This window comes from Colobus angolensis, unplaced genomic scaffold (genome assembly GCF_000951035.1).
Source record: "Colobus angolensis palliatus isolate OR3802 unplaced genomic scaffold, Cang.pa_1.0 Scaffold37, whole genome shotgun sequence".
Lineage (NCBI taxonomy): Eukaryota > Metazoa > Chordata > Mammalia > Primates > Cercopithecidae > Colobus > Colobus angolensis.
The window spans coordinates 6,672,371-6,691,887 of record NW_012117043.1 but is presented as its reverse complement, the minus strand read 5'-3'; the positions used below and the strand labels follow the sequence as shown (position 1 = coordinate 6,691,887).

The following is a 19,517-nucleotide window of genomic DNA, read 5'->3' as shown; positions in this document are numbered from 1 at the left end:
GCCACCAGCATGAGCCTTCTTGGCTTCGGGTTTCTTCTCTTTAGTATCTGGCTTCTCAACTTTTTCACCCGCCATCTTGCAAGATGGGAAAGAGCTATTTTTTATTTTTTTTAATTTTGAGATGGAGTTTCGCTCTTTTTACCCAGGCTGGAGTGCAATGGCACAATCTCGGCTCACCACAACCTCTGCCTCCCGGGTTCAAGCGATTCTTCTGCCTCAGCTTCCCGAGTAGCTGGGATTACAGGCATGCGCCACCACACCCAGCTAATTTTGTATTTATAGTAGAGATGGGGTTTCTCCATGTTGGTCAGGCTGGTCTCGAACTCCTGATCTCAGGTGATCTGCCCGCCTCAACCTCCCAAAATGCTGGAATTACAGGCATGAGCCACTGTGCCCAGCCTGTATTTTTTTTTTTTTTTTTTTAAGGAATACAGGATGTTAGATGTTGTAGACAGATAGGCAATACATGTTTACTTTTTCTGAGGCTTGTTCAGGGAAACTGAAAAACGTTCCTGTGTCACCTTCGAGTATGTGTGCGCATCTCTGTGGTACTGTCTCTCCAGGGTAGTGTGGGATTTAGAGGAGAGGAGCTGGAGGGGACCCTGCAGATGTCCCTATGTTCCGGAGGCCGACCTTTTTATTTCTGACAGAACGGGAGGATCTGGCTCTGACCAGACACAAAATGGATATTTGTTTGACCTTCTTATTCCAGTGAGTGGGAAGAGATCCGGTGCCTCCTTTATCATAAATCTTGCCTTGTTGTTTGCTCCGGTATAGCACTTCATCTGGGTGCTGTTTGAGCATCTGGCTTTCATTTTTAAGTGCTGGCAGGTGCAGGGACAGCCATATCTCAGGGGGCTGTGGCAGATGAACGAGATGTGGCAAAAGCTGGTGTGGCACTGTTGGGGGTGAGTTTCATGGGAGAAGAAGGAGTTGAGCTTGTTCTTAGGGGACTCTTCGCCTTCCTGCTAATGTTTCCAAGTATACCATGGAAGGATCAACTCCAAGGGGCTAGCTGAAGCTGGGGAAGGTGAAGAAGTGAGTCTTAGTTGTCTAGAACTTAATTGGTAACATCTTAGGGTACTGCCAGCTGCTAGACTGATGTGGTTCTCCTCCTTTCCTGCCTCTCACCCCTTCAAGATGAGTTGTCTTGTCTCTGAGCCATCCTACAACAGCCACAAGTCAGTCGATCCTGTCTTTGTGCTCCCGAAGGACTTGGCGACTTGGCTAACAAGGAGACATTTGTTAGTTCATTTCCTCATCCATTATTCATGCAGCGAGAGGTAATTAGCATTTAGTAATGTGGTTTCTAGGGTAGTTGAGTTGGGTTCATTCACTGAGCAAACATTTGTTGATCCCCTGCTCTGGGTTGGGTGCAGGCCGGGGGGCTAGGGTTACAGAGATGAGGAAAGGGCCTCCTTTGCCTTTGAGTGTGCGTCTGTTTGGGGAGGCAGGTGATCAGCAGGCGAAGGATGCTAAAGGTGTTTCAGGACCACCAAGCAGGGAGTCGTTTCTAGGGAGAGCCAGGGAAGGCTTCGTAGAGGAAGTGGCATTTGGCTTGGGCTTTGAAGAGTGAACAGGATAGAACTGGAATGGGGAGAATGTGCCCATCCTCCAGGGCAAACTGGGTCCTGGGGTTTGGCTTCTGACGATGGATGGTCATGTGTCTTTCTGCGCGGCGCTCCCCACTTCTTTCCCCAAGCCTCTGTCATGCAGGAGAATTAATACGCCTCCTGCCCAGCATCTGGTGGCCCTGCTGCCCTGCTTGCTTGGGGAGACGGCTGACAGTTGGCAAGGAGGGGAGCTAGAAGGGTGCTGGTGAGTCATCAGGCTCCCCATGGCTAAAAAGAGAGCATGCTTCAAAGCCCAGAGCATATCAAAGATGGGTTGTGTCACACCCACTGAGCGTTTTACACAAATAAGAACCCAGTTTCTGACTCTGCAGCAAAAAGTTGGTCAGTTTTTGGGGGATTGTTATTATTATAATTTTTTATACAAGTGGGGTAGGTTGAGAAATATTATTCATGGAAATAGGCTAAGTTGAAATAGGCTCTATCTGTTAAGGAATAGACTTAATACTAGTAGGCGTTAAGGTGGTGGGTGTGCCGTGTATCTCTCTTCTTTAAACTCCGTTTTTCTTTGTTCTAGCCAATGTTTTATTGCTGATATGAATCACTGAGGGGCTTGGAGGGAGAAAGGAAAGGGTTTCTGTATAAACAGCTGTCTTGCTGATTCAATCTACAAAGTGGATTTTATAGCTAAAGTATTTGTTCTTGCTTTAAAATGCCAAAACAGCACCGTCATTTCCTCAGCGAAAAGAAGGGTCTTTGAGAATATGTTGCTTTCTGCTCCCATCACAAATCTTTGCTTGGGGGAGAGGAGGAAGGAATTCCATAGAACTTTTCTTTGAACCGGTCTCTCTAAAAGAATCTCATGCTCAGAGGAGAAGAATTTTCTTTACAAAGTTTGAGTTACCAGTTCATGCAGCCTTCCTTTTTTTTTTTTTTTTGCCTTACTACATGTTCTGGTTTAAAAAATAATAATCCTCTCTGGTCATCACAGCTGACTACCTGCTTAATGTTTGCATGTAGATATTTCATTTTCTTTTTTTATGCAAGATTTCATCGTTGCATGATCTGAGATAGTTGGTTGCCCTGAGATTATTAATAAATTGAGACAGTTAATGGTGTGTGACTCAGAACATACATTTAAAAACAAGTTGAAATAGAAATAGGTCTTTACAAAATTAATTTTTTGTTAGGCTCCTCTCTTGAGCCTTTTTGTTTGAAGCCGGCTGGCTTTGTAGTGTTCATATATGGCCGATTGCAATTAACATAAATTACTTTTAAATACCAGTTAGTTGCTGTGGAGAGAGGCCAGGGTGGTGGCTGCTTATGGAGGGTTAAGAGGCTTGGTCATTGTCTGGGTTTTTATCTCACTGTAGATCAAATTCTGTTCCCTTTGGAGGCCAGTAGATCATGTCGAAGATTGCTTTCTTTGATGATAGGGAGAAGGATTAAGTCTTTGCCCGAAGTACCAGTACTTACCAAGGAAGAATAAATAATCATAAAATGTTTGCATATTTAAAAACAAAGAAATATTAAAATGCAATATATATCCTGGATTGGATCCTGGAACAGAAAAAAGACATCAGTAAAAAAATTGATGAAATCCAAATAAAACGTGTAGTTTAGTTAATAGTATTGAATATTGGATCAGTGTTAATTTCTTAGTTTGATCAATGCATCATGGTTATATAAGAGATGAACATTAGGGAAAGCTGAATGCAGGGTATGGGGGACTCTAAGCTATTTTTGCATTTCTTCTGTCATTCAAAAATTATTTTGAAACATTAAGGGTTTTTTGTTGTTGTTGTTGTTGTTTTTTGAGACGGAGTCTCACTGTGTCGCCCAGGCGCAATCTCAGCTCACTGCAAGCTCCACCTCCTGAGTTCACGCCATTCTTCTGCCTCAGCTGGGACTACAGGCACGTGCCACCACGCCTGGCTAATTTTTGTATTTTTAGTAGAGATGGCGTTTCACCATCTTGACCAGGCTGGTCTTGAACTCCTGACCTCGTGATCCACCTGCCTTGGCCTCCCAGTGTGCTGGGATTACAGGCATGAGCCACCACACCAGGCCCAGTTTTTATTTTTATTTTTTTTAAGTATATTTGTGCTGGGCGCAGTGGCTCAAGCCTGTAATCCCAGCACTTTGGGAGGCCGAGACGGGCGATCACGAGGTCAGGAGATCGAGACTGTCCTGGCTAACACGGTGAAACCCCGTCTCTACTAAAAAATACAAAAAACTAGCAGGGCGAGGTGGCGGGTGCCTGTAGTCCCAGCTACTCGGGAGGCTGAGGCAGGAGAATGGCGTAAACCCGGGAGGTGGAGCTTGCAGTGAGCTGAGATTCGGCCACTGCACTCCAGCCCGGGCGACAGAGCGAGACTCCGTCTCAAAAAAAAAAAAAAAAAAAATGTATTTGTAATATTGCTTTTGGCTTGGTTGAGATTATACAGGCACACCTTGGAGATATTGCAGGTTCAGTTCCAGACCATTGCAATAAAGTGAATATTACAATAAAGCTAGTCAGATGATTTTTTGTGTCTTAGTGCGTATAAATGTTATGTTTACACTATACTGTAGTCAGTATTAAGTGTGCAATACGTTATGCCTAAAAAACAATGTGCATGCCTCAATTAAAAAATAAGTTTGCTAAAAAAAAATGCTGACAAAAATCTGAGCCTTTTGCAAGTCATAATCTTTTTGCTGGTGGAGGGTCTTGCCTCGATTTTGATGGCTGCTGACTGATCAGTGTGGTGGTTGCAGAAGGTTGGGGTGGTTGTGGCAATTTCTTTAAAATAAGACAAAGATGAAGTTTGCTACATCGATTGACTCTTCCTTTCACGAAATATTACTCTGTAGCATGCGATGCTGTTTGATAGCATTTTACCCACGGTAGAACTTCTTTCAAGATTGAAGTCAGTCCTCTCAAACCCTGCAGCTGCTTTTTCACCTAATTTTAGGTAATATTCTTAATCCTTTTTATCTTCCCAACAATGTGCACATCTTCACCAGGAGTAGATTCTGTCTCAAGAAATTACTTTCTTTGCTCATCTGTAAGAAGCAACTCTTCATCATTCAAGTTTTATCATGAGATTGCCGCAATTCAGTCACATCTTAGGCTTTACTTCTAGTTCCCTTGCTCTTTCCACCATACCTGCAGTTATTTCCTGCACTGAAATCTTGAACCCCTCAAAATCGTGCATGAGAATTGGAATCAACTTCTTGTAAATTTCTGTTAATGCTGATTTTTTTTTTTTTTTTTTTTTTACTTTCTCCATAAGTCACAAATTTTTTAATGGCATCTAGAGTGGTGAATCCTTTCCAGAAGGGCTTCCATTTAGTATGTCCAGATTTATCAGAGGAATCACTCACTATCCATGACAGGTATAGCCTTAAAAAATGTGTTTCTTAAATTAATTGAAATTACTGCTGATCCATTGTTGCAGAATGGATGATGGTTAGAAGGCATGAAAATAGTAATCTTGTGTACTTACGTCAGAGCTCTTGGGTGACCAAGTATGTTGTCAGCCAGCTGTAATGTTTGAAAGGAGTCTTTTTTTCTCAGCAGTAGGTCTCAACAGTAGGCTTAAAATATTCAGTAAACCGTGGTATAAAGAGATGTGCTATCTGCCAGGGGTGGTGGCTTGCGCCTGTAATCCCAGCGCTTTGGGAAGCCAAGGTAGGAGTTTGAGACCAGCCTGGCCAACGTGGTGAAACCCCACTGGTATGGTGGCACATACCTGTAATCCCAGCTACTCGGGAGGCTGAGGCAGGAGAATTGCCTGAACCAGGGAAGTGGAGGCTGCAGTGAGCTGAGATGCACCACTGCATTCTAGCCTGGGTGACAGAGCAAGACTCTGTCTGAAAAAAAAAAAAGAAAAAGAAAAAAAAAAAAGGGATGTGCTATCATCCAGGCTTCGTTGTTCAAATTTATAGAGCACAGGCAGAGTAGATTTAGCATAATTCTTAAGGACCCTAGGAATTTCAGAGTGGTAAATGAGGATTGCCTTCAATTTAAAGTCACCAGCTGCATTAGCCCCTGACAAGACAGTCAGCCTGTCCTTTAAAGCTTTGAAGCCAGCCATTGGCTTCTCCTCTCTAGCTATCAAAGTCCTAGATGCCATTTTCTTCCAATAAAAGACTTTTGTGTACATGAGAATATCTGTTGTTGAATGTAGCCACTGTCATCAGTGATCTCGGCTAGATCTTCTGGATAACTTGCTGTGTAGCTTCTACATCAGCACTTGCTGTATTACTTTGCACTTTTATGTCAAACAAATGGCTTCTTTCCTTAAATCTCGTGAACCAACTTCTGCTGCTTCCAGTTTTTCTTCTGCACCTCTCAGCCTTCATAGAATTGAAGAGAACTCGGGTCTTGCTCTGGGTTAGGCTTTGGCTTAAGGGAATGTTGTGGCTGGTTTGATCTTCTATCTAGATGACTAAAACTTTCTCCATATCAGCAATAAGGCTGTCTTGGTTTTTTATCGTTCATGCGTTCACTGGTGTAGCACTTTTAATTTCCTTCAAGAACTTTTCCTTTGCATTAACATCTTGCCTGTATGGTGTAAGAGGCCTGGCTTTTGGCCTGTTTCGGCTTTTGAAATGCCTTCCTCACTAAGCTTAAGCCTTCCCAGCTTTTGATTTCAAGTGAAAGACATGTAACTCCTCCTTTCACTTGAACACATAGAGGCTATTGTAGGGTTATTAATTGGGCTAATTTCAATATTGTGTCTACAGGCGTGAGGGGAGGGGAAGAGGTGAGGGGGAAGGGCCGGTCAGTGGAGCAGTCAGAACACACACAACATTTATTGATTAAGTTTGCCATCTTATATGGGTACAGTTTGTGGCACCCCAAAACAGTTACGTCAGAGATCATAGATCACCATTACAGATATAATAATGATGAAAAAGTTGGAAATATTTCGAAATGTGACACAGAAACATGAAGTTAGCACACGTGGTGGGAAAAATGATGCTGATAGACTCACTCAACTCTACAATTAGTAAAGAACACCATATCAGCACAGCATAGTAAAGCAAGGCACAATGAAATGAGTGTGCCTGCCTTTGGTTTATGGGCATTCATAGTGGTGTACCTCTAGGGAGGGCAGATTATTTCATTGCTGCCTTGGGGACTGGGAAACTAAGGCCTGCGGGGATGCAGGGAGACCCTGGTTCCTGGCTTGTCTCTTCCTTCACTCTGTTCATCCCTGCCCTTCTCCACACAGCACCGTGGCCCCACGCACAGCTTTCCCACCCATATACCCTTCTGAAACCAGTGTCCAGCTGATCTCTCCTAACTCCATTGGCACTCCTTGCCTGAGATGGGCAGATGACCTTTGGTGACGTGCTGTCATTCTTCTCTAAGGACCAGGCAGTGGGATTTTTTTAATGCTGTCTTGTTCACTGTCATTCAGGTGTCTTAACTTTTACCTTAGCAGCCAGATTGGAAGCTTCCTGAGGGTCAGAATTTTCATCTTGCTTGCTTTCTTTTAAAATCCATTTTTAAAATGTTCCCAATTACATACATGATGCATATGTTTAATAAATAAATATTAGAGAATTTATAGCATCAAAAGTAAAGGTTTCCCTAGGGCTGCCTCCTTGCTACCACCATTAATGAATTAGAGTATATTTCTCTGTATTTTTTCTGTGTATACTACAAACATGATTTACAAATGTGGGATTCTATTAAACATACCATTTTGTACTTTCCACTGGGAATGCCTCATTGTCAAAGGAAATGCTGAGTGCCACCTTTAAGATGATGTATTCATGGGTGTATTAGTCTGTTTTCACGCTGCTGATAAAGACATACCTGAGACTGGGTGAGTTATAAAGAAAAAGAGGTTTAGTGGACTCAGTTCCACGTGGCTGGGGGAGCCTCACAATCATGGTGGAATGCGAAAGGCACGTCTTACATGGTGGCAGACAAGAGAGAATGCAAGTCAAGCAAAAGGGATTTCCCCTTATAAAACCATCAGATCTCGTGAGACTTATTCACTACCACAAGAACAGTACGGGGGAAACTGCCCCTACGATTCAATTATTTTCCACTGGGTCCCTCCCACAACATGTGGGAATTATGAGAGCTACAGTTCAAGATGAGATTTGGGTGGGGACACAACCAAACCATATCAGTGAGGCAGGGGACAGAGCGTATCTCTCACTTGTTGGGTTCTAGGAAGTCTCTGTAAGCTCCTGTTTCTTCTCTGGGAGAGGCGAGGCTGTGAGGCATTTTCAGTCACGGAGACCTTCCTTATGTAACAAAACATCCTGGAAGCCTTATCAGTGTTGTTACAACCCCAATTAGTGATGTGGTGTGGATACAGAAATTTTTCTAGAATAAATCTTGCTTTGTGGTATGGGATTCATTTCCCTTTGATTTTGTGTCTCCTTGATAGAAGTTTGACTTGACTCGAGGGAAAAAGGTGGTAATAAGTACTGAGAGCCCTTAACAAGTAGATTTCTTTAGAGAGGATGCGAGGTCCCGGAAGGACAGTGATGGTGCTGAGAGGAGAGGAGTATAACCTGAGTTTTGCTGAGTTTTCCTTCCTCACATATAAAATATTGCATACATACAGAAACACATGAGATCTCTGTGTAAATAGGAGTACTCACATAGTCACCATCTGGCTTAGGAGAATATTACCAATACCTTTGATACCCCTGAGTGTTTCTTCCCAGTTTTATCTGCCTGCCTTCTTTCCACGTTTGGGTTTGCCTGCCTTTCAGCCTTGTATTAGAATACTTTTTTCCATTCGTGTGGTGTTTATGGCATTCATTCATGTTGATGCAGGCAACTACAGCTCATTTGTTTTCATTGCTGTAGCGTGTTCATTGAATGAATGGGCCACCCCTTGTCTTTTCTCCTTTTAAGGGACATTTGAGTTGCTGAGTTTAATTTTTGGCTAGCTCAAACAGTGCTGCAGCGAGTATTCTTTTTTTTTTCACTGTGAATATTCTTGTATATATCTTCTGGTGTTTATACATGAGTTTACCAGAATATGTATCTAGGAATGGAATTGTTGAGTCGCAGGGTATCTACAACTTCAGGTTGACTAGAAGGTACGTTGCAAAGATCCCCTTCTTTCTGCACTTGCACCTTTTGTGATATGTTGTCGTTTCCATTGCTCTGCATCTTCATAGACAGTTGGTATTATCAGACTTAAAACATTTTTGCCAATCTTGTGGAATCTCGTTGTGGTTTTAACTAGCGTTTCCCTAATCACTAATGAGGTTGAACTTCATGCTTATTGTTGATGTACTGACTGATTGATGCATGATAGTTTTACATACTTTTGGGGTACGTACGATATTTTGATACATGTGTACAGTCTATAATGATCAAATCAGGGTCATCGAGACATCTGTCACCTCAAACATTTTTCTTTGTGTTGAGGACATTTCAATTCTTCTAGCTATTTTGAAATACCTTTATTTATTTGTTTTTGAGATGGGGTCTTGCTGTGTTGCCTGGGCTGGACTCGAATTCCTGGACTCAGTAGGGCCTCCCACTTTAGCCTTCCGAGTAGCTGGGATAACAGGTGTGTGCCACAGGTGTGCCCGGCCTAGCTATTTTGAAATGTGCAATAAATGAGTATTAACTGTAGTCACTTGACTATTCTATCGAACACTAAGACCTATTCCTTCTTCCCAAGTGTATTTTTGTTCTTGCTAATTTTTTAGGGAAAGGAATCCAGGCACATTTGAACACATTTATTAAATGACACAAATGGCTGCTTTGGTAGGACATGTTCTCCCCAGTGCTGTTTTCTTGTCTAGGGATGGAATCAGACAAATCTTTTCACTTGTTGTGAGAATTTTGGGAGTGTCTATTAGCTTGCAGCACTTTTCTTGGATTCTGTGTATTACATTTTGAGAACCCAGCTGATGCCTGGTTCTGTCGAAACCCCTGAATGACAGCAAGTGGGCCACATCCTCTTTTGAGGGGAGCATTTTGTTACTTTTCATGTAAATAGGCAAATAAATGGGACTTGAGGCAGGATCCCTGGGTGTTTGGTGGCAGCAGATCCTGGGCAAGGAAGTGGCTTTGGGGAGGAGTTGGGGGACAGCCCCAGGCAAACATGAACACCCAAGGTAGAAACCCCAAGGTAGAAACTGGCCAAGTGAGGAGGAGAGAGGGAGAAACAGCAAGACACTTTTTGTTGGGAGGAATGAGGGAAAAGGGACCACGGGACCACCAGACTCCAGCTGGTGATCAGAGGCCAGAGCGGGGTTGGGCAGGACTGCTGGAGCACAGGAGTCCCTGTCGGGTGTTCATAGGGAAGTCCCCAAATCTCAATGAGGGACCTATTGGCCAGGGAGGATTCTGCCGTGGCTGTAGCTTTGGCGGGGGCGGTCTGTTTTACTACATGTTCAGCTGAGTGCTTTCATGTGAAAATAGACCTTTGATGTTCTGGAAAATCTGCTTTAACACTTGGGGGAGAGAAGCTGCCTATGGAAGGGAAAAAAAAAGTTCTGTTAAGAAAGAATGGAATTGCACAGCTCGACATATGCTGGGTCGGTTGTTCTAGTAACCCCATGAGAAGAATCGCAGGACCAAACATAGGCTTTCATTCCCAAGTGAGAAAGCATGTTTAGAAATGCAGTGTGAAGGGGGAAAAATATCAGAGGCTAACATTGTGTTTCTGTTGTGAATACGACTATATAAATATTACCTGTGCTTCTGAACAAGGTCCAGGAGGGAACAGGGAAAAATAATAGTTGATTTCATTTGTGTGGTGGGATAGTGGGTGTTTTTAAAAATTCATGTATTGTTATTATTGTATGAGAAAAAATCTACTCAAATAAGCCTGGCATCAGCGGTCTGTTATTTTGTTACATCACTCGGAATACCTGTCAACACATTTATTTATTGAGTTCCTAATATGCTGGGCCCTTTGAGGAAGAAGTCACTGTCCCTGCCTCCAAGAAACTTACAAACTATTATGGGATGCTAGATAGTAAATACCCAGGATGTAAATAATAATTCAGTAGAGTAATGGGCCGTCAGACAAGGTGTCATGCAGTTAATTGTCAAAGGAAGTAGATAACAGTACAGGCTTTTCTTAGTGTCTTTCAGGAGGACTTCTCAGAAGAGGTGGTCCTGAGAGAGTCCCTCAAGCATGGGAGGACCTGAATTACTAGAGCTGGGAGGGAAGAGAGTCTTGGAAGGAAGGAGCAGGGAGGGAGAGCTTTATCCAAAGGGGAAGGCCCAGAAAAATAGCTGGGAGCCATATTAAGAGCACATTGACGGCTGTGCCCGGTGGTGTATGCCTGTAATCCCAGCACTTCGGGACACCGAGGCGGGTGGATCATGAAGTCAGGAGATTGAGACCATCCTGGCCAACATGGTAAAATCCCATCTTTACTAAAAATACAAAAAAGTAGCTGGGCGTGGTGGCATGTGCCGGTGGTCCCAGTTACTTGGGAGGTTGAGGCAGGAGAATTGAACCCAGGAGGCTGAGGTTGTAGTGAGCCGAGATTGCGCCACTGCTTTCCAGCCTGGGTGACAAAGTGAGACTCTGTTCCCGCACCGCCCCCCCCCCAAAAAAAGAAACCCATTGATTATCAGGATCAAGAGTAATTTTTTATTTTTTATTTTTCCTTTTGAGACGGAGTCTCACTCCATCTCCCAGGCTGGAGTGCAGTCGTGTGAGCTCGGCTCACTGCAGCCTCCACCTCCTGGGTTCAAGTGATTCTCCTGCCTCAGCCTCCTGAGTAGCTGGGATTATAGGCACCCACCAGCACGCCCAGCTAATTTTTGTATTTTGAGTAGAGACAGGGTTTCACTATGTTGGGCCAGGCTGGTCTCGAACTCCTGACCTTAGGTGATCCTCCCGCCTCGGCCTCCCAAAGTGCTGGGATTACAGGTGTGAGCCACTGCACCCAGCCAGGAGAAGCTATTAAGAGTTCACCCAGGATTCCTGTCTGAGATTCACTATTTGTCAGAAATCTTAAGCTGTTTTTGGGTAGGTCCTCTTTCAGCATAGGGTGAAACCTGTGGACCCTCTCCTAAGAAAAATCCCCTTAGAACCACAAGAGGTCTCCCACAGAGGGTTTTTCATAAGGAAGACTCCCCACAGCCCATCCTTGGGGTCCTAATTCGGTGCAGCAAATATGTATCCAGCATCTACTGAGTGCCAGGTGTTTTGTGGGTTACGGGGATGCAGTAAAAATAAGACAAGCCAGGTCTTCACCCTCAGAGAGCTTATAGTCTAAATGGAAGGCCAGACGCTGAAGAGGCGATTACAGTCAGGAGAGTGTTAGGAGGAGGTAGACCAGATGCTTGGAAAGAGTGATAGGTGGCCCTAGCCTTTGGGAAAGGCCCCCTCAGTTGGGATTCAGCACAAGGACATTTGGGTACAGAATCCCACAGTGTGAGCTGCAGAAGGGCCCGAGCCTCTGTCTGGCAGCACCTTCTCATTGCCCAGAGGAGGAACCTTACTGACTGGCATGGGTGAACCGTTCAGCTGGGGTCTTGGAGAAAGCCAGGCATCTCTGGAGCCTCCGATGTTGAGGTCAGGGTGGGTAAGAGCAGCATGGTTCTCCGGGGCCCTTTTTCCTTAGTAACACACACTCACCTGGACCCAGTTGTGCATTCTTGCAAACAAACAGCTTTCAAGAAGAGTTAATAAGTTAATCTTCTGGGAAAAAGAATCTGCTGTGCGCCAGCAAGGCCTCTAGCAGCTGGGGCCAGAAACTTGGGCAATGTAGTCAAAACACACGCTGATCACTGTGCGTTACTGCTGAGGAGGTTTTAGGCAGCCAGTTCTGCATGTTTGATATCGGGCAGTTCAGGCAGGGTGAAGGAAGGTAAAATGTGTTAAATTGAGGTCTCACAACAACCCTGGAGGGTGTAGTCCCATTTTACAGATGAGGAGCCTGACACACAGAATAAAACCCACTTGATTCAGGTCAGCTACTAGTCCCTGGAGGCTAGGGTTGCTTATTCTGTTCCTTCTCTACCATTGGTTTGGCTTTCCTTTCAGCCTTTTCTTCCACTTCATAAGAATAGGTAGCATGATCCACAAGGTAGTGTGAAAAGCCCTATGTAAACATCACTTCTTACTAGAAAAGCATTTTCAACCATCTGCTCGATCTATATTTAAAGAGGGTGCAATGCCCATACTTATTAAGGTCTAACTGTATTAAGGTCTGGATATACTGATTCATTCAACACATATTTATTGAATGTCTGTTATGTGCCCCAGGACATGTCAGTGAATAAAACTGACAAGGATCCCGGACCTGGTGGGGCTTTCCGTCTGCTCGTGCATACAGAGTAGAGAGAAGCCTGGCCTTTGCTTGCTCCGGGGGTTGGGGAAGCTGCTAGGAGCCTCTGGGGATGCTGGATCAGGTCCCACCGGCTCCTCTGGCTGATGAGGAAGAGCTTCTTTGGCTGCCTCTTGTGTTTCCTTCTTCTTGTGCCTTACCACCTGCAGGCCTTCTGGGGCTTGGAGTTCACTACCGCCTATAGAGAAGAACCCTTCCTTCCTACTAATGAGAGAGAGAGAAAGAGCTTCCCACTGAGATCTGCTTGTTAAAAAGTTAGACTCATCTGCAATTTCACCAAACAGATGACCTTACAGTGATTAAGTAACAAAACGAAGTCCTGTCCTCCTCTTTATGTTGGCGTCCTTTGTAGACACCTCCCCCCGACATTGTCCTTTCTCTCCCCAGTGTGGATTCTGGAGTTCCCATCAAGGTTCTGCAACTTGCTCAAATGAGGATGAGGCTGGAAGATTCAAGGGTGTGACACTGTCATTTGTCCTAAATGGAGGGGCAGGAAAGAGATTCTGTCACCCCTCCTGTTCCCAGGAACTGGGGGTATACCTGGTGACAGTTAGATGTGTATACATGTCATCGCTGTTCACATGCTCTGCTGCCAATTTTATTTTATTTTATTTATTTATTTATTTATTTATTTATTTATTTATTTTTGAGATGGAGTTCCACTCTTGTCACCCAGGCTGGAGTGCAATGGTATGATCTGGGCTCACTGCGATCTGCTGCCAATTTTAATAGTCCTTAGTACATACAGTGTGTCTGCCCTCATGAAAATGTGGTGTGAGGATACCCATATCATATTCAAAAGCAAAGTAATTATTTGGTTTTCAGAAAGATTCACTGGAGCTCCTTTAACTAGGAGGCCCCTAGTATGTTTACATGAGGACTTGGTCTTTGATACATCTGCGCAGTTTTTTGAGGAATATTTTGAACTTCCAATGTGATTAACGTTATATGTCCACTTGGCTAGGCCTATGGTGCCCAATTGTTTGGTGAAACCTTAGTCTGCGTATTGCTGTGAAAGTATTTGTGGATGTGATTAACATTGCTAATCAGTTGACTTTAAGTAAAGCAGATTACTCGCCATGATGTGGGCAGGACTCGCCCAATCTGTTGAAGGCCTTAGGAACAAAGACGGAGGTTTTCCCACGAAGAAGCCATTCTGCCTCTGGACTGCAACATGGAAACCCTCCCTGAATTTCCAGCCTGTTGGCCTGCCCTAGGAATTTTTTTTTTCTTTTTTTTTTTTTTGAGATGGAGTCTCTCTCTGTTGCCCAGGGTGGAATGCAGGGGCGCTATCTCAGCTTTCTGCAACCTCTGCCTCCCGGGTTCAAGCGATTCTCTTGCCTCAGTCTCCTAAGTAGCTGGGATTATAGGCGCACACCACCACACCCGGCTCATTTTGTACTTTTTAGTAGAGACAGGGTTGCACCACATTGGCCAGGCTGGTCTCAAACTCCTGACCTCAGGTGATCTACTTGCCTTGGCCTCCCATTCACTGGCCTTGGCCTCCTTGGGATTACAAGCATGAGCCACTGTGCCTGGCCTGCCCTAGAATTTTCAGGCTTGCCAACCCTCCACAATCACAAGCCAGTTTCTTAAGATAAATGTCTGTCCCTCTTTCCCTCTCTCCTGTTGATTCGACGTCTCTGGAGAGCCCTGACTAATACATTCCCTATCATAGCAGTAGCTTGTTTATGTTTTTTTCTCTGTCTTGGACCATAACCTCTATGAGAATTGGAACAGTGTCTTGTTCTCTGCTCCATTCCAAGTGCCTTCCATAGAGCCTGACACACAGACGATGTCCAGTCAATGCATAAAGAATGAATGAAGGCATCTGTATTCACTGAGAGGTGGTGAATTTTTGACCCTTTGTGGTCAGACAGACCTGAGTTGGAGTCCTGGCCCCACCATTGATTAGCTGTTGGATCACAAGTTCCTCATTTGTCACAGAGGAAGAATAATATCTGCCTCCCAATTGGTTGTAAGGATTAAATGAGACGATGTGTCTGGCATGTAGTAAGTCATGTGAGGTAAATCAAACAATGTTACCTACTCCTGATACCACCACTGCCACCGTTTTCCAAGGTTGTTTTGAGGATTAAAGGAGATAATGGATAGAACATTCCTAGCACATAATAGGGGATCATAAATGCTAGTTCTCTTCTAAGTACCAAGCTTTCTCGTGTGTATGTTTTTGTTAAGTGTATAATGTCTATTTAAGTCCCATGAAGCAGTTTTAATTGCCCCTATGTTAATGCTGAGAAACGAAAACGTAGAACTTAAGTGGCTTACCCAATATTCAATAAGCAGAATATTTTCTTGTGTGCCTACTTAATGGTTGGGATTTCCTCTTTGGCATGTGATGTTTGACCCTGCTATTCCCCTGACCTTATCATTTCATTACCATCAGCTTTTGCTTGATATGGATAGGCATATACTTCCCTACCACAGGTGAGCCCTCGGTTCCTTAGCAGGCTCCCCTTTGCCTCCTTGGTGTGGTCCCAGGGACCCAGCCTGCTCTCTCTTCCTCTGGCACTGCCACTCCATCCCTGGGAGTCTTCTCTGAGACTGGCTCCTGAGAAAGTGCAACCCTCCTAGTTTCCACTTCCATGTGGTCCTTGAGGAGGAGCTGTTTTTCCCGGTGAGTTTTATTGTTCATCATCGAAGGCAGAAATTTCAGTGATGCCACAGGCTAGGGTACAGTTGGGCTATTTCATTTGTCCGCGGTACCATCGAGGAAACTGAGTTCACTTACTTGTGCAAGGCCACAGAGCTGTCACCTGGCAGGCTTCCTGGGTTGAGGGCGGCCTGGATTTTCATCAGCTTGAGAGGATATCACCTCCTCAGCTATTAGCCCATGTGATCCTACAGGCTACAACTGAGTCTTTGTAGTATCAACCCACGTTTTCTGTGGACTGGAGAAACCCTTTGGAAAGAAATGTTAATACTCTTTAATAAGTGAAAATGCACTGTAGAAGAATCTTTGAACATAAGCAGTTCTATAGATCATCTATTCTACTGGGCTTAATCATCCTAGGGGATTTTTGCCTCCAGTTTGGGGCTAAGGAACTTGTAAGCATTTCTGTCTTACCCATGAACTGGAAACTGTTCAGAGCAAGCTTCTCTTATACTTGGATCATGCCCCTGGTGCCAGCTTTATTCTGAAATTGCTTTGGGCTTCCTGACAGCTCATATTCCCCCTCTGCCACCAGTCAGCTTCCAGGACGGGCTTGCCGAATAAGTGGCTGTAATCCTCTGTTGGCCGCTTGTTATCTATCCCTACCATGGGGAAACGTGTGTAATAAAACATGAATATATGTGGGGGGAATTTGTCTGTGTTAAACATATTGTGTAGGTGTATAATGGTGAAAGAAAGGTGCATGCAATAAATATTAGGAAATGTTTGCACAAATGAGCAAGGATTTAGTCTTTGTGACTTGATCGTCCTTGAGGGGAATTCCGTCTCAGCAAAGCAGGTGTTGGCGCCAGATGGTCACGTGTCAGTTTCCTGAGATCCTGCTCGGGAAGGAGCCGCTGGGGAAGAGGAGGCAGAGAGGGCCCTACTTGGGGAGTCTCAATGGATGACACAGCCAGAGGGGAGGAGAGAGGGAGGCACGACTCGGTGGCAGAAGGGTTCTCGAGGCCTGAGTGGAGTGCTGTTAGTAATCAATAGATTCAGAAGCAGCCTGGGCCTGCCACAAGAAGCTGGCAGTGTTGGTCTCTGTCTGCTGGGCCTCAGCTTCTCTCCTGGCAGACGGTGATGACGGGGGTGCAGGGACTGGGGAGTATGAAGGGTTTGAGCTTTGATGAGTCAAATGAACTTAGCATTTGTGCGTCGGTTCAGACCTGGCTGGCCTGGAAGTCCAGGTGGGAGAGGGCAAGTCAAGCCCTTCCTGGTACCATATTCTCCCTCTTTCTGGCCCCGCAGCCTGCCTGGACCTGCATCCTGCTTCTGCATCCTGGACTGGGAACCACTGTGCTGCCTCCTGAGGAGCTGCTGCTGGGGTGGACCTTGGGGCAGCCAGCACATTGCCTGTCTTCCCGAAGGCATCGGTGCACAGGGCACCTGGGAATGATAGTAGGCCTGAGAGCAGAGCTCAGTGGAGAAGCTGGACCCCTGAAGAATGTGTCATTTTTTTTTTTTCGAGTCGAAGGCTGGAGTGTAAGGGCGCAAACTTGGCTCACTGCAACCTCCGCCTCTCGGGTTCAAGTGATTCTCCTGCCTCAGCCTGCCGAGTAGCTGGGACTACAGGTGTGCACCACTATGCCTAGCTAATTTTTGTATTTTTAGTAGAGGTGGGGTTTCACCGTATTGGCCAGGCTGGTCTTGAATTCCTGACTTCAAGTGATCCACCCGCCTCGGCCTCCCAAAGTTCTGGGCATCAGCCACTGTGCTTGGCCGACTGTGTCATTTTGTACTTGCAGCACAGGAAGGAACTTGTTTTTTCCTCGCGAAGGTTTAGAGGCACTTTGGTTCTTCTTTGGGCCTCAGTTTACCTACCAGTGCCACGGGGATATTAGTGAGTGCCTCACTTGACTCTTTCTCCCACATGGATGCTGTGGAGATAGAGGTTGGTCCCAGAGAGGCCCGAGAGCCTTCACAGATGGTGTGGCAGCACCGCGGAGAGCCTTGGCATCAGACAGACCCACCTTCAAATCCTTTTCTGCCCCTTACTATCTGGGGACCCTTGGCATATTGCCTGTTCTTTCTTGACCTCAGTTTTCTTGTCAATTTAAAAGGAATAACACCATTTTTTGAATGGAATGGTTATACTCATTTGACAGCGTTGTTGTGAGGATCTGATGGGTTTCTCTGCAACATGTGTCAAATTCCTGTAGTGCCCAGGACACAGTAAATGCTTAATATGTGGTGGCTCTTATTACTATTATTAGTGTTGTTTGTAGAAAATTGGGCTTTCAGGTCCATCCCACTGGTGGTTTCTGCCTGGGAGTTTTTGGCACTCAGTGAAACTGCAGGAGACCTTTAGCTGTTGAGACCAGTCGTGGGTGTGTGTGACACATAGGGTCTATGGTGACTTCTCAGCAGATGATAAAGGGGTGCTGGGTCTTTCTTGGACAGCTCAAGGATGGAGGTGCTTCTTTGCCAGAAGCAGCGTTCCTTGGATTTTGAAGTCTCATTTTGCAAAGGATTAAAGATAAAAGAGAGAAACCACAGCAGTTCTACATGTGGTAAAAGACTTCTCACTGTTCAAGGAAGTTCCTGGAGAGGTGCCCGAAAGAAACCCTATATGCTGGGAATTGGTGCTGTAACACCTTTGGCTCAGGGGAAGTGGGAAGGCTGAAAGGACAGAATGAAAGCCATAGTATTGGCTATATGTATATATTTTTGAACAGACCCTGGTTCTGTTGCCCAGGCTGGAGTATAGTGTATGCACATTGCTCATTGCAGTCTCCTATTCTTGAGCTTAAGTGATCCTTCCCACCTTAGCTGTCGAAGAAGCTGAGACCACAGGCATGGGCTACTATGCCCGGTAGTTTGAAAACTTTTTTTGTAGAGATAGGGTCTTGTTGTATTGCCCAGGCTGGTCTCAAACTCAGGGCCTCAGGAGATACGCCCACCTTAGCCTCCCAAGTAGCTGGGACTAACGTGACCATACCTGACTAATTTTGTTTGTTTTGTAGAGATTGTGGGGATGGGGGGTGGTTCTCATTAGTTTGCCCAGGCTAGTCTGGAACTCCTGGGATCAAGTGATCTTCTCACCTTGGACTCCCAAAGCGCTGGAATTACAGGTGTGAGCTACGGCATCTGGCCAGGTATTGCCTTTTGATAACCTGCTTTCTCAGGAGACAAGTTGTAGCACTCAAGCCTAGAAGGGTGATTGTTGTGTTCAGGTCGGAGACAGAGCACAGTCCCAGCAGCACAGCTTGGGTATTGGGCATGCAGGGAGAGGCCCTTGGCCTTGCTGTCAGAGAGTTATGGAGAGTGTGATGTTGAGAGAACTACATTATTGTATAGTTTCTTTTTGAGAGAACTACATTATTATATAGTTTCTTGATGCCTGAAGGCAACTTTGCAGGAAGGAAAGGACTTAAATCTTAAGACCGTGTTGGGTTGTGTAGCAGTTCTTGTCTACCTTCTATACTTCCCTCCCAATTTTTCTTTTTCAAAACTGCCGAGTGGAGGAAACCTGGTGTGGTGGTGTTTGAGAGGCTCCGGGTGGGTGCTGACCTGTGGCTTCAAGGCTGCAGGCTCCCTGGGGCCCAGGTTGGGATGCCTCCCCTGGGGAGGTGCCTGATGAGAGAGTAAACGCCCTGCTGCAGTTTCAAGGCTGACCAGCCTCGTAACCTTCAAAAAAGCAAATGCTGCAGTCTTCCGGAGTAGAAATTGACCCTGAAGAGAAAGTGACCCTTTCATATTTCAGATCCTGTGTGAAAAGGAAAAGTAAATTCTATGAAGATGCCTGGGCGGTTTTTTTTTAAATAGGCTTGGAGGCCACCATAACTTTTAACTTGACTCCCTCCTGTCTGCTCTTTGCATGTGAAGGATTTCCGGATTTTGTATGTATATGAATTAATGAGTCTGTTTTGGCTCTTTCTTCCTTAGAACACAGATGTCCAGGGCACCATTATAGTTCCAAGGGGGGTTAAGGTTTCCCCTTTGCAAAGGTTGACATTGGATTTTTTTTTTTTTTTTTT

General features: G+C 45.1%; 1 protein-coding gene across 3 annotated transcripts in view; it reads left to right on the top strand.

Annotated features, from left to right (window-relative positions):
• MSI2 (musashi RNA-binding protein 2) overlaps positions 1-19,517 on the top strand; it is a 435,331-nt gene that overhangs the window by 39,157 nt on the left and 376,657 nt on the right. The window lies entirely within an intron of this gene.